We start from the raw sequence: 12,458 nt of genomic DNA, 5'->3' as shown, positions 1-12,458 counted from the left end.
TAAAAATATAACCAATAATAATAGGCTAATAATAATAATAATATACAAATATTACGGGAAAAAGACGATCAGTTAATGGACTTACAAGACAGTAGGATGGATAAAATTTTTTTTATATTTTATATTATGCACTTTATGTAACATTTATTTATGATAAACTTCATTTGAATGCTGACTATCGCACGTAAAAACAGTCCGGTAGCCAAGACCTGTGGTTAATATAATAATTTAATAATGGAATAATTTCTATAATAAATAATATAATTTCTTAATTCAAAATAAAATATTAATGAATCCCTCTCTGATAATCCCGGGTTGCTATGGTCACGCAGGTTTGTTTACGCATTAAACTCGTGGCCATGAGAAAAATATGTCGTTCCCTCAACATAGCATCTTGAGGCCACAACATAAGGATTTCGTTATCTCGACAAAATGATCTCGTGGCCACGACATATTTTCACGTTGCCACAAGTTAATATGATGTTCCCTCAAATTAATATCTCTTGGCCACAACATATTATCACGTTCTCACGAGTTATTATGCCACGGCCACGACAAAACTAAGTGAACCGAACATGTTAGCTCCCGGGCACCGTACAAAGCAGCTCTATAGTGGATAATAGTGTCATTATTCAGCTCATGTCAGTTCAATGATGATTCGGTTCAGCTCAGTAATCATGCAGATTTCATCAATTATAAAACAAGCTTAATCCAGCTATAAAGAAGCTCTACAGAAGTCAGTAGTCTCTTTTTTTCAGCTCCAGTCAGTTCAGTGTTGATTCAATTCATTTTAGATTAATTCAGTTGATCAATTATGAAACTAATTTGAATCATCATTAGTGATTTGTGATGACAGAATGAGAACTATAGTTTTTTAGGTAGCTGAAAGCACTATCAATTAAAATTTGTTTGTCTATGGAACTTTGCGCAGATTTCTGTGCCCTCAGATTTCCATAGAATTGGAATGCCATCAAGTTCTATTTGCTAACGCTCTTAGCTTTGAATGTCTGTCTCAAATGTCTGTCTCAGGTTGATGACACAGGAAGCTACATTGTTGTTGATGGCAGAGGAGTAAATCGCATTAAACGGTGCATCGTTTGTTTTGGTAAGCTCCAGTGCAGACATTCATATTTGATCCTTTTCACCTCTTTGAGCATCTAAACATTTAATAATGTGAAGCACTGAAGGCTCTGTGAGAAGTGAATGGCCCTTAAGGCAGCAAGTAAGTCCCAGCCATACTGCATTCCAACAAGCTCTGTAATATTTGATGGTGGACAAAGTTAGAGAAATGTTGATTATTAAAAAAAAAAAAAAGCATGTTGTAACAGATATTTGTTATGCTTGTTAGTGCAGCATGCCAACTTCCCAATGAGGCAGTAAAAATCCATCTATAATGGACAAACTTAGATATCTTTGTTGTAAAACCTAAATAAAAGGCCTATTTTGACCAATATTTGTGTGCATTATTAATTTTATGCTTATTAGAGTATTATGTCATTATCTTAGCAATGTCAGCAAGCCAACTTCCCAATGAAAAGTCAATCCCATAATGCACTGCAAAAAGCTCATTATAAGTCCATATATGATGGTGGATGAAGTTACAGAAATGTTGATTCTAAATCCTCAAAAAAGCATGTTTTGACCAATATTTGTGTGTATTATTTTTATTTATGCTTATTATAGTTCATGTCATTATATTAGCAACTAAGCATGCCAACTTCCTAATGAAAAGTAAATTGTGCATTGCAGCAAGCTCAATAAAATTTCATTTATGGTGGTGACGTTACAGAATCTTAACTTCTATCTTGATTGTAAATGTTGATTGTAAAAAAATGCATGTTTTGACCAATGTTTGTGTGCATTAATATTATATTTTTTATTAGTGTTATCTTTAGGGTTGCAAAGGGGTGGAAAATTGTGGGTAAGTTTCCAGAAACTTTCCAAAAATCCCTGGAATATTCCCAAAAATCCTGAAGAGTTTCCAAAATTTCTGGAATGTTTCTGAAATTTACTGGAAAATGTCCACCTTTTTGCAACCCTAGTTATCTTAGCGAAGTCCCAGTGAGGAGCTCTTTTTGTATGACACACAGAGTTGCTGTCTATCTAGAGTGTTCCAAATCAGTCATTTATGAGGTTCCATTTCTGTTAGGGTGTGGCCTAATGTAGGCAGGTTTTGGATCTTGGGTGTCTTTAATTGAAAATTGTGTTTTTATTCTCTCTTCCCAGATCGTTGTAGCCCAGACACAGTGTGTGGTGTAATTCTGCGCCCTCAGCCCCTGCAGATGGATTTGGACCTGTCTGTGCTGCTGGATGGGTCTGATAACCTGAACACTCAACAGTATGTAAATGTGAAGGAGCTCTTGCTGTCTCTGTTGGACCAGATCGGTGTGAGCAGCGAGCCGAGCAGAGCAGACGGGAAAACCAGAGTGTCCGTCTACCAGCAGAGCTCCATTTACGGCTCCTCTTACATCAACGAGGAGTTCAGCTTCACTAAATTTAAAGATCGCAATATCATGAAGAGGCATATTACTAATACAGTGAAGCAAGTGGGCGGGACATCCCATCCTGAGTTTGCTTTGGAGTGGCTAATTACTAACGTTATCCTTAAAGCAGAAAGGCCACGAAGCAAACGAATGGTCATGGCTGTTTTTGGTGAAGACTCTGAGCACAGCAAAGCACATCTTGATTATTTATCTAGATTGTGTAAGTGCCAGAATGTTGTTATGTTTATCCTCATGGCGGGACAGAGATTCGACTGGACCTGGATGGAGGAGCTCACCAGCTCTCGTCTGGAGCAGCACCTGGTATTCCTGGATGACAGAGATTACAGCACACGCTTCGCTTACACCTTCCTGCATATGCTCCACAGTAAGAAATATTCATGATTGTGTTTACATAAGGCCGCTACGATACAACTGCTTACTAACATGGTCTGTATAATAAGTAGTATATAACCCAAAATATTATTTTTTTATTAAATTATTATAGTTTTTTTGTTAATCTTTGGAATTAATTATTTTTCTATTTTTAGTTTTCTATTTTTAGTTTGTTTTAGTAATTTTGATGTCACTTTGTGAAGTTAAAAAAAAAAAAATCTAATAAGTATAAGTTAAACTTTTGTCACTGCTGCATGCATATTGAGTTATGCATATTCTTTTTTTTAATTTTTGTTAAAGTTTTAGTATTTTTGTCTTACAAGTATTTGTTTGTTTGTTTGTTTGTTTTAATAAGTCCACATAGTTTTATTCATTATAATTCAGTTTTAGTTTTAGTTAATTTTAGTACTTCAAGGTAAACTAAATGAGAAATGTTGCCTTGGAAACTAGCTTAAAATAAGTTTAAGTTTTTATACGTTATTTTATTTCAGTTAACATTTATTTTAAGTAATAAAAAATGTTTTTAATGGTTTTATTTTAGTTTATGTGAATAACCCTGGTGTATACCTGCTGTTTGCAGGAGGAATCTTACCCCGGTCATCAATACAGCCTCGTGACTGTCGTAGTTTTGTGTTGAGACCTGTTGAATCTGGACAACAAACCACAGAGAGGTAATGAGATTTACCATCCACAATCGTTAGACATAAAATCACAAAGGTTAGTGCATGGGTTGTGTATTTTCTATACCATTTGGTTGTAGCACAGAAGCATTTCCTTAGCTTGCTTTTGTGTGGTGTGACAGTCGGTTGAGCTCTGGGCTCAATGATCTAAAGGATTTAGGGTGGTCTAAAACATTTACCTTGTTGACTTTTGAGTCTTTGCACTGTGCCAAAAATGTAGACCGTGCTTGGCCATATATGGAGCCACTTGCACCTGTATTTACTGTTGATTCTTGCTAACCTGAATAATCAAAACATAAGAGTTATTGTCTATGCAGTAAACCTGGGCTTCATTAACTATGTTTTGTTTTTATTTGCACATTGAAATACAAATAGATGCTGAAATATTGAACACTGTAGTGATACCAAAAATGTAGTGATATCAGATGTTAGTCTCACACGGGGCACCACTAAATGTAGTGATTTTAGATTTAAGTAACACCAACAGTGTAATGGCTTTAATAATATATATTAATATTAATATTTAATTTTGGTACAATGTTACGTATTTCAATACTATTTTACGTGGGCACCAGCCAAGGAATTCCGCCTTAACAATAAATACCAATCATGGAAGATTGTTGAATACATAAGAATTACATTCTTATTTACTGTATTTCACTGCACAATTACTGTATTATCAACACAAGGAAGACACAGGTGGAATAAAAGGGGTTTTATTAACAAAGGGATAGACAAGAGTAACTAACAACTACTAAATCTTGGCTTAGCAGCAGACCACACCACTTAGAAGCCAGTAGACCACACCACTTATGAGCTAACTTGGCAACAACATCATAGCACAAGGTCGACCGCACCACTTAGAACCTAACTTAGCAACAACATCTTAGCACAAGGTCGACCGCACCACTTAGAACATAACTTAGCAACAACATCTTAGCCCAAGGTCGACCGCACCACTTAGAACCTAACTTAGCAACAACATCTTAGCACAAGGTCGACCGCACCACTTAGAACATAACTTAGCAACAACATCTTAGCCCAAGGTCGACCGCACCACTTAGAACCTAACTTAGCAACAACATCTTAGCACAAGGTCGACCGCACCACTTAGAACATAACTTAGCAACAACATCTTAGCCCAAGGTCGACCGCACCACTTAGAACCTAACTTAGCAACAACATCTTAGCACAAGGTCGACCGCACCACTTAGAACATAACTTAGCAACAACATCTTAGCCCAAGGTCGACCGCACCACTTAGAACCTAACTTAGCAACAACATCTTAGCACAAGGTCGACCGCACCACTTAGAACATAACTTAGCAACAACATCTTAGCCCAAGGTCGACCGCACCACTTAGAACCTAACTTAGCAACAACATCTTAGCACAAGGTCGACCGCACCACTTAGAACATAACTTAGCAACAACATCTTAGCCCAAGGTCGACCGCACCACTTAGAACCTAACTTAGCAACAACATCTTAGCACAAGGTCGACCGCACCACTTAGAACATAACTTAGCAACAACATCTTAGCCCAAGGTCGACCGCACCACTTAGAACCTAACTTAGCAACAACATCTTAGCACAAGGTCGACCGCACCACTTAGAACATAACTTAGCAACAACATCTTAGCCCAAGGTCGACCGCACCACTTAGAACCTAACTTAGCAACAACATCTTAGCACAAGGTCGACCGCACCACTTAGAACATAACTTAGCAACAACATCTTAGCCCAAGGTCGACCGCACCACTTAGAACCTAACTTAGCAACAACATCTTAGCACAAGGTCGACCGCACCACTTAGAACATAACTTAGCAACAACATCTTAGCCCAAGGTCGACCGCACCACTTAGAACCTAACTTAGCAACAACATCTTAGCACAAGGTCGACCGCACCACTTAGAACATAACTTAGCAACAACATCTTAGCCCAAGGTCGACCGCACCACTTAGAACCTAACTTAGCAACAACATCTTAGCACAAGGTCGACCGCACCACTTAGAACATAACTTAGCAACAACATCTTAGCCCAAGGTCGACCGCACCACTTAGAACCTAACTTAGCAACAACATCTTAGCACAAGGTCGACCGCACCACTTAGAACATAACTTAGCAACAACATCTTAGCCCAAGGTCGACCGCACCACTTAGAACCTAACTTAGCAACAACATCTTAGCACAAGGTCGACCGCACCACTTAGAACATAACTTAGCAACAACATCTTAGCCCAAGGTCGACCGCACCACTTAGAACCTAACTTAGCAACAACATCTTAGCACAAGGTCGACCGCACCACTTAGAACATAACTTAGCAACAACATCTTAGCCCAAGGTCGACCGCACCACTTAGAACCTAACTTAGCAACAACATCTTAGCACAAGGTCGACCGCACCACTTAGAACATAACTTAGCAACAACATCTTAGCCCAAGGTCGACCGCACCACTTAGAACCTAACTTAGCAACAACATCTTAGCACAAGGTCGACCGCACCACTTAGAACATAACTTAGCAACAACATCTTAGCCCAAGGTCGACCGCACCACTTAGAACCTAACTTAGCAACAACATCTTAGCACAAGGTCGACCGCACCACTTAGAACATAACTTAGCAACAACATCTTAGCCCAAGGTCGACCGCACCACTTAGAACCTAACTTAGCAACAACATCTTAGCACAAGGTCGACCGCACCACTTAGAACATAACTTAGCAACAACATCTTAGCCCAAGGTCGACCGCACCACTTAGAACCTAACTTAGCAACAACATCTTAGCACAAGGTCGACCGCACCACTTAGAACATAACTTAGCAACAACATCTTAGCCCAAGGTCGACCGCACCACTTAGAACCTAACTTAGCAACAACATCTTAGCACAAGGTCGACCGCACCACTTAGAACATAACTTAGCAACAACATCTTAGCCCAAGGTCGACCGCACCACTTAGAACCTAACTTAGCAACAACATCTTAGCACAAGGTCGACCGCACCACTTAGAACATAACTTAGCAACAACATCTTAGCCCAAGGTCGACCGCACCACTTAGAACCTAACTTAGCAACAACATCTTAGCACAAGGTCGACCGCACCACTTAGAACATAACTTAGCAACAACATCTTAGCCCAAGGTCGACCGCACCACTTAGAACCTAACTTAGCAACAACATCTTAGCACAAGGTCGACCGCACCACTTAGAACATAACTTAGCAACAACATCTTAGCCCAAGGTCGACCGCACCACTTAGAACCTAACTTAGCAACAACATCTTAGCACAAGGTCGACCGCACCACTTAGAACATAACTTAGCAACAACATCTTAGCCCAAGGTCGACCGCACCACTTAGAACCTAACTTAGCAACAACATCTTAGCACAAGGTCGACCGCACCACTTAGAACATAACTTAGCAACAACATCTTAGCCCAAGGTCGACCGCACCACTTAGAACCTAACTTAGCAACAACATCTTAGCACAAGGTCGACCGCACCACTTAGAACATAACTTAGCAACAACATCTTAGCCCAAGGTCGACCGCACCACTTAGAACCTAACTTAGCAACAACATCTTAGCACAAGGTCGACCGCACCACTTAGAACATAACTTAGCAACAACATCTTAGCCCAAGGTCGACCGCACCACTTAGAACCTAACTTAGCAACAACATCTTAGCACAAGGTCGACCACACCACTTAGAACCTAACCTCGCAACAACACTTATAACCTAACTTAGCAACAACATCTTAGCACAAATTCGTTGTCTTGAAGAGAACCTTTTAATCTTTCCATGAGAAGGAGGGATCTGCAAGTTGGCGCCTTTCAGATCCAACGTTTTGATTGGCTGATGCTGTCAGAGGTGTGATATGAGGTCTATTTGCATAGCTTAAAGTCCACGTTCAGAACAATGCCTTTAAAGTGTTTCCTATGCATTATTCACTTTCCAAACCAATTCCAGATTAAGCTGCACGTGCTGAAAATATGAAGACCAAACATTAATGGGTAATACTGAGCATTGACACCTGCATTTACAGTATATACCTTAATAGGGAATGTTGCATACCTTGTTGTATCACACACAGCACTCATTAAGTATATACAGTTCTGTAAATTGACACAAGGGAGGTTTAGTTAATTTTGTGTCCATTTTGTGTGAATGCATGTGAAGATGTGTTTTTCCTTTGTGGCTTTGGCCTCCTGTGAGGGGGATTTACGATCATTCACACTTTGATAAGAGTGAGGGAGAACAAAGCGGTTCCTGAGCGGGGGTTACTGTAGGTTAATTTTAACCCCCCTCTCAACAACAGGTAGTGTTGTTATCTTAAGGCAAAAGTCATTCCTTTGTTTTCCACAGAGCCTGATCACATCAAAATATAACTTTCCACACATTGTGTGGAAAGGAGTTTTGCCATCTTGACTGCTGTTCACTACAACACTTATTAGCTGTACAGGACACATTATGTGCTTTTTATTGAAACAAATCCTTCTGTGTTTCAGAGATATTCTGCCCACTAAAGCACCGACGAAGAGCTCATTGAAACAGAGGAACCTCTGGAAGATTATGAAGATGTTTATAATGAGCAAAACATAGAACCAATCACTGAACCCAGTCAACCTGATGACACTGAACAATTTACAGGAGAGCACAAAGAGAACCATACCGAGCCCCCGAAGACTAAAGGTGGTGAATCCAAATCTTACTGCCCAATTAAATCCCTCATATAGCTGGTCTACCATTTTTGAAGTTGCATATATCTCTGACGCAGTACTGTGGATGTACCCTCACTCATATTAAAAATGCACAAGCTGTTTTTATACCGTTTCTCTGACAAAGTTCAGTATTGGGAATTACTCGAGTGTACTGTTTGTTTCCAACAGCACGATGCTTCCTTGAGGAAGATTCTGGCCATGTGTGTGGATCTTATATGTCCAGATGGTACTACAGCCAGCAGACTAAGAAATGCATGCGCTTCTGGTACGGTGGTTGTGGCGGAAATGAAAATCGATTCTTGACAGAGGATGAGTGCTTTAGGGAATGTGTGTCTACAGGTAAATTTACCAAACTTTGTTACAGCCTGATATTTAGGCAGTTCCTAATCCATTTTTTTAAATTGATGTAAATTCTGATTATTTACTTTTTATTTAACCCTTGTGCTGTGCTGAAAATCCTTTTACCTAACTTGGCGTTCCCAGTCAAAAATGAACAGCCTTTAAAAAATTGCTTGTAAATTCCTCATTAAGGGAGTTAACTAGTTAACTGAGGTTCGGGAGCGAGGCCACGCCTCTACCAATCACTTCACTTCCCGAATCCTTCATATATCGGGCCGCCTCATACCGCGCTGTTTGTCTCTTTCTCTCGAACGACAGACGGACTTGCCTGGTCCGGACGGTGTTCTGTTCGATTCAATGCCACTGGCATCCCGAACGCAGTCGTTTTTCCGTTCGGTCGCGCACATTCCTGGGCTCGTGAGTGTTTCACTCCCAGGCTCCTCTCGGGAGGACTCTGAGCTGTTCTCGGGTTCAGCCCTCTCCGTCAGTGGGATCTGCGGGCCGCAGTGGTGGACGCGGAAGATGGAGTCCTCGCTCTCCTTGCATGCCGCTTCTCCGGCGCTCAACTTCCGATAGCTTTCCTCTTCACTCCCGTCGCACGTCTTCCAGAGCTGAGGACAACATCAGTAACTGAACCACGGATCACCTTCAACACACACTTAAATCCAAGCTATCCAATTTAATCGTGCAGATAACAAACAATTATTCCAATTATATTCAGTATCAATAAAACTTCTGTGATAACAAACTTTGAGCCCTCGGCACTTCCGGCAACTCCTAGCGAGTCACCAGAGATTATCTTGCTATAGGGAGATGAGAGGGTCTGTATTACTTACTATTGGAGAAAGCGTAACGGCTAACGTGTCCCTTAATAACCAATCACAATACAGCCTTGACGTCATTGAATTTCAGTCAGAGTTGTGCGACACTCAAATTGGCGTTTACGGATCCCATAGGAATGAATGAGAAGTGCCGTACGCTGAATCCCACCTGTTGCAAAAAGTCAGTGACTTCTCTTATAAAACGGCATTTTTTTCGTGGTAAACTCTAAAAATAGTTCAATCCAAAAGTATTGTTTAGTGTAAAACATGTTGAAGATTAGCAGATAGGCTGTCGATTCATTAAATGATAAGCCGTTTCCTCTAAAAAGCTGTTTATTCAGCGTAGTGAAGCCTCTCCTCCATTGACGTCCATTAAAAAAAATGGCCTCTGGTCTCCTTTCCCTTGTACTGCCAGACCGGAAGCGTTAGCTTTAGCCGTTACGCTTTTTCGGCTAATGGTTGCAGGCTTGCCTTCTAGTGGCTTTGGAGTCACTCTCCGTCACACGTGAAGTCACGAGAAATTCTCCTCCGAAGCATCAGACAGCAGCTCCCCCTTGCGGCAGGCAAGTTGTAATTCCACCTGCATTTGCTCAATCTGATATCTCCCAAAATTCTTCTCTTCTCTATGCTCATAGTTGCTCACAAAAACATCCTTTCATCCCAACATCCATTCAAAAGTCAGTGACTTCTCTTATAAAACGGCATTTTTTTCGTGGTAAACTCTAAAAATAGTTCAATCCAAAAGTATTGTTTAGTGTAAAACATGTTGAAGATTAGCAGATAGGCTGTCGATTCATTAAATGATAAGCCGTTTCCTCTAAAAAGCTGTTTATTCAGCGTAGTGAAGCCTCTCCTCCATTGACGTCCATTAAAAAAAATGGCCTCTGGTCTCCTTTCCCTTGTACTGCCAGACCGGAAGCGTTAGCTTTAGCCGTTACGCTTTTTCGGCTAATGGTTGCAGGCTTGCCTTCTAGTGGCTTTGGAGTCACTCTCCGTCACACGTGAAGTCACGAGAAATTCTCCTCCGAAGCATCAGACAGCAGCTCCCCCTTGCGGCAGGCAAGTTGTAATTCCACCTGCACTTGCTCAATCTTCTCTTCTCTATGCTCACAGTTGCTCACAAAAACATTCTTTCATCCCAACATCCATTCCTATACACCTTCCCTTCAACCTCAACCATCCTTCTCACGCAAAACTACAGTTTCAACCGCTTATCGGCTGCAGCTCCGCCCTCTTCAGTTATTCCTAAGCACCATCAAACTCATTTATCTAGCAGGCCATGGAGCTCGACTCGCCAAAGCTGATACCACCAACGCCTTCAAGTCTTGCCTATCCATCCAGATTTCTAGCGATCCTTTGGAGTCTTCTGGAAAGGTCCCTATTACTTCGCTGTATGCCACACTTTAGGCTGCAGAAGCAGACCTAGGAATTTTGACTGTCTCTCCGAAGCACTATGCCGGATTTCCCCAACAACCACACACTCCCTTACATCCTTCACCTTATGGACGACTTCCTAACGTTACACCTCTATCGCACCACCGCATCTCCACCCTCTACAAAATCCACCGAATCTCACTGCTTCTTTCCAACTTATATTAACAGATAGATGTACAAGCGTCAGCTACTTGCACTTCTAGGCCACCTCAACTATGACATATGGATAATTCCTCAAGGGAAATCCTTCTTGTCCAACCTTCTGTCTAAAGCAGCAGCCATCCCATCTCTCCACAACAGAGTCATATTAGATGATGCATGCAAATGGAAATGCGCCTCTGGCAACAATTCCTCCCATCCCAGAACAGCATCTCTCATCTCGATGACTTCCAACTATATACTGATGCAGCACCCTCAATAGGCTTCGACGGCCATATTACGGTGGGCGCTGGTTTTCCTCCGAACGACCTCCGGAGTTCAGTTCCCTCAGTCCGCAGTCAAGCACTTTCTCCACCAGAATTATGAAATATACCCCATTATCATGGCAGCCGTCCTTTGGGGGCACAAATGGTCCCGAAAATCAATACCCATCTACTCAGACAATGCAGTGGTAGTTAAAAATATAAACAAGGGAAATCGTGTTCTGCTGTTATCATGCAGTCATGTGCAGGCTCACTTAATATCCGCCCGACTGCAATTCCTCCTCCGATCAGCTCATATACCGGATACCTCATTCTCATAGCCAACTGATCGTCTTGTTTCTCTTTTCAGAAATCCAGAGCCTTAGCCCAGAATCAACATTCATTCTACTCCAGCCCATTGCTGACCAAAAAATCTTACAACGCTTCTCAAAAGCCATACTTAATCGCATTGCCCTGAGCATGCTTCAGCGTACCTCACTGGCTGGAACCGCTCCAAGCTCATCATTCCTTCTATCAGTTTCCTTTCCATCAACCGACATGCTGCCCTTGCAACTTAATTTCTTACGCTCATTCCTTCTTAAAAGATCCGAACGTGCTCTTTCCAAGCCTACTTATCAGGAATCAACTTCTATAAACTAACCACTGGCAACAATTGCCCTGCTATCTCTCATTCTCACACATCCATGTTCGTTAAAGGCTTACGAAACAAGAACCTATGCCAAACCACCAAACGCCTTCCACTAACCACTAACCTTCTTAGCCTCTGCATAATCTCATACGATCATGCTATCCAAATCCCGAGACTGATCAAACTTTTGACTTCATGTTCTCGCTAGCATTCTTCGGCTTCCTACGATGCCCAGAACTCGCTCTGACTCCTCTACATTCAATCCTTCTATCCACTCCTGTATTTTGGAGATTACTTTCCACTCCTCAGTTACTCTCATCATCACCCTTTGAAGAAGCAAACTGACCAATTAGGAACATCGTTTCCTATCTACATCTTCTGTCCATACTCCTTCTGAGTTCTTTCGAATCTATTTCCGAATATGTCTGGGCAAGCACTTCCTAAAGATCTGCTCTTCCTTACAGAAACCGGAAACTGGCCACAAGATTCAGCAACATCAGCAACCAGATGTGGAGTCTCCGATGAGACTATTA

At 41.4% G+C, this 12,458-nt stretch overlaps 1 pseudogene; it reads left to right on the top strand.

Annotated features, from left to right (window-relative positions):
- LOC107724578 (collagen alpha-6(VI) chain-like) overlaps positions 1 to 12,458 on the top strand; it is a 50,542-nt pseudogene that overhangs the window by 35,238 nt on the left and 2,846 nt on the right.

Source organism: Sinocyclocheilus rhinocerous, unplaced genomic scaffold, assembly GCF_001515625.1.
Source record: "Sinocyclocheilus rhinocerous isolate Xijiao unplaced genomic scaffold, SAMN03320098_v1.1 scaffold304, whole genome shotgun sequence".
In the NCBI taxonomy this organism is placed as follows: Eukaryota; Metazoa; Chordata; class Actinopteri; order Cypriniformes; family Cyprinidae; genus Sinocyclocheilus; species Sinocyclocheilus rhinocerous.
This window is presented reverse-complemented; position numbering and strand designations above follow the sequence as displayed.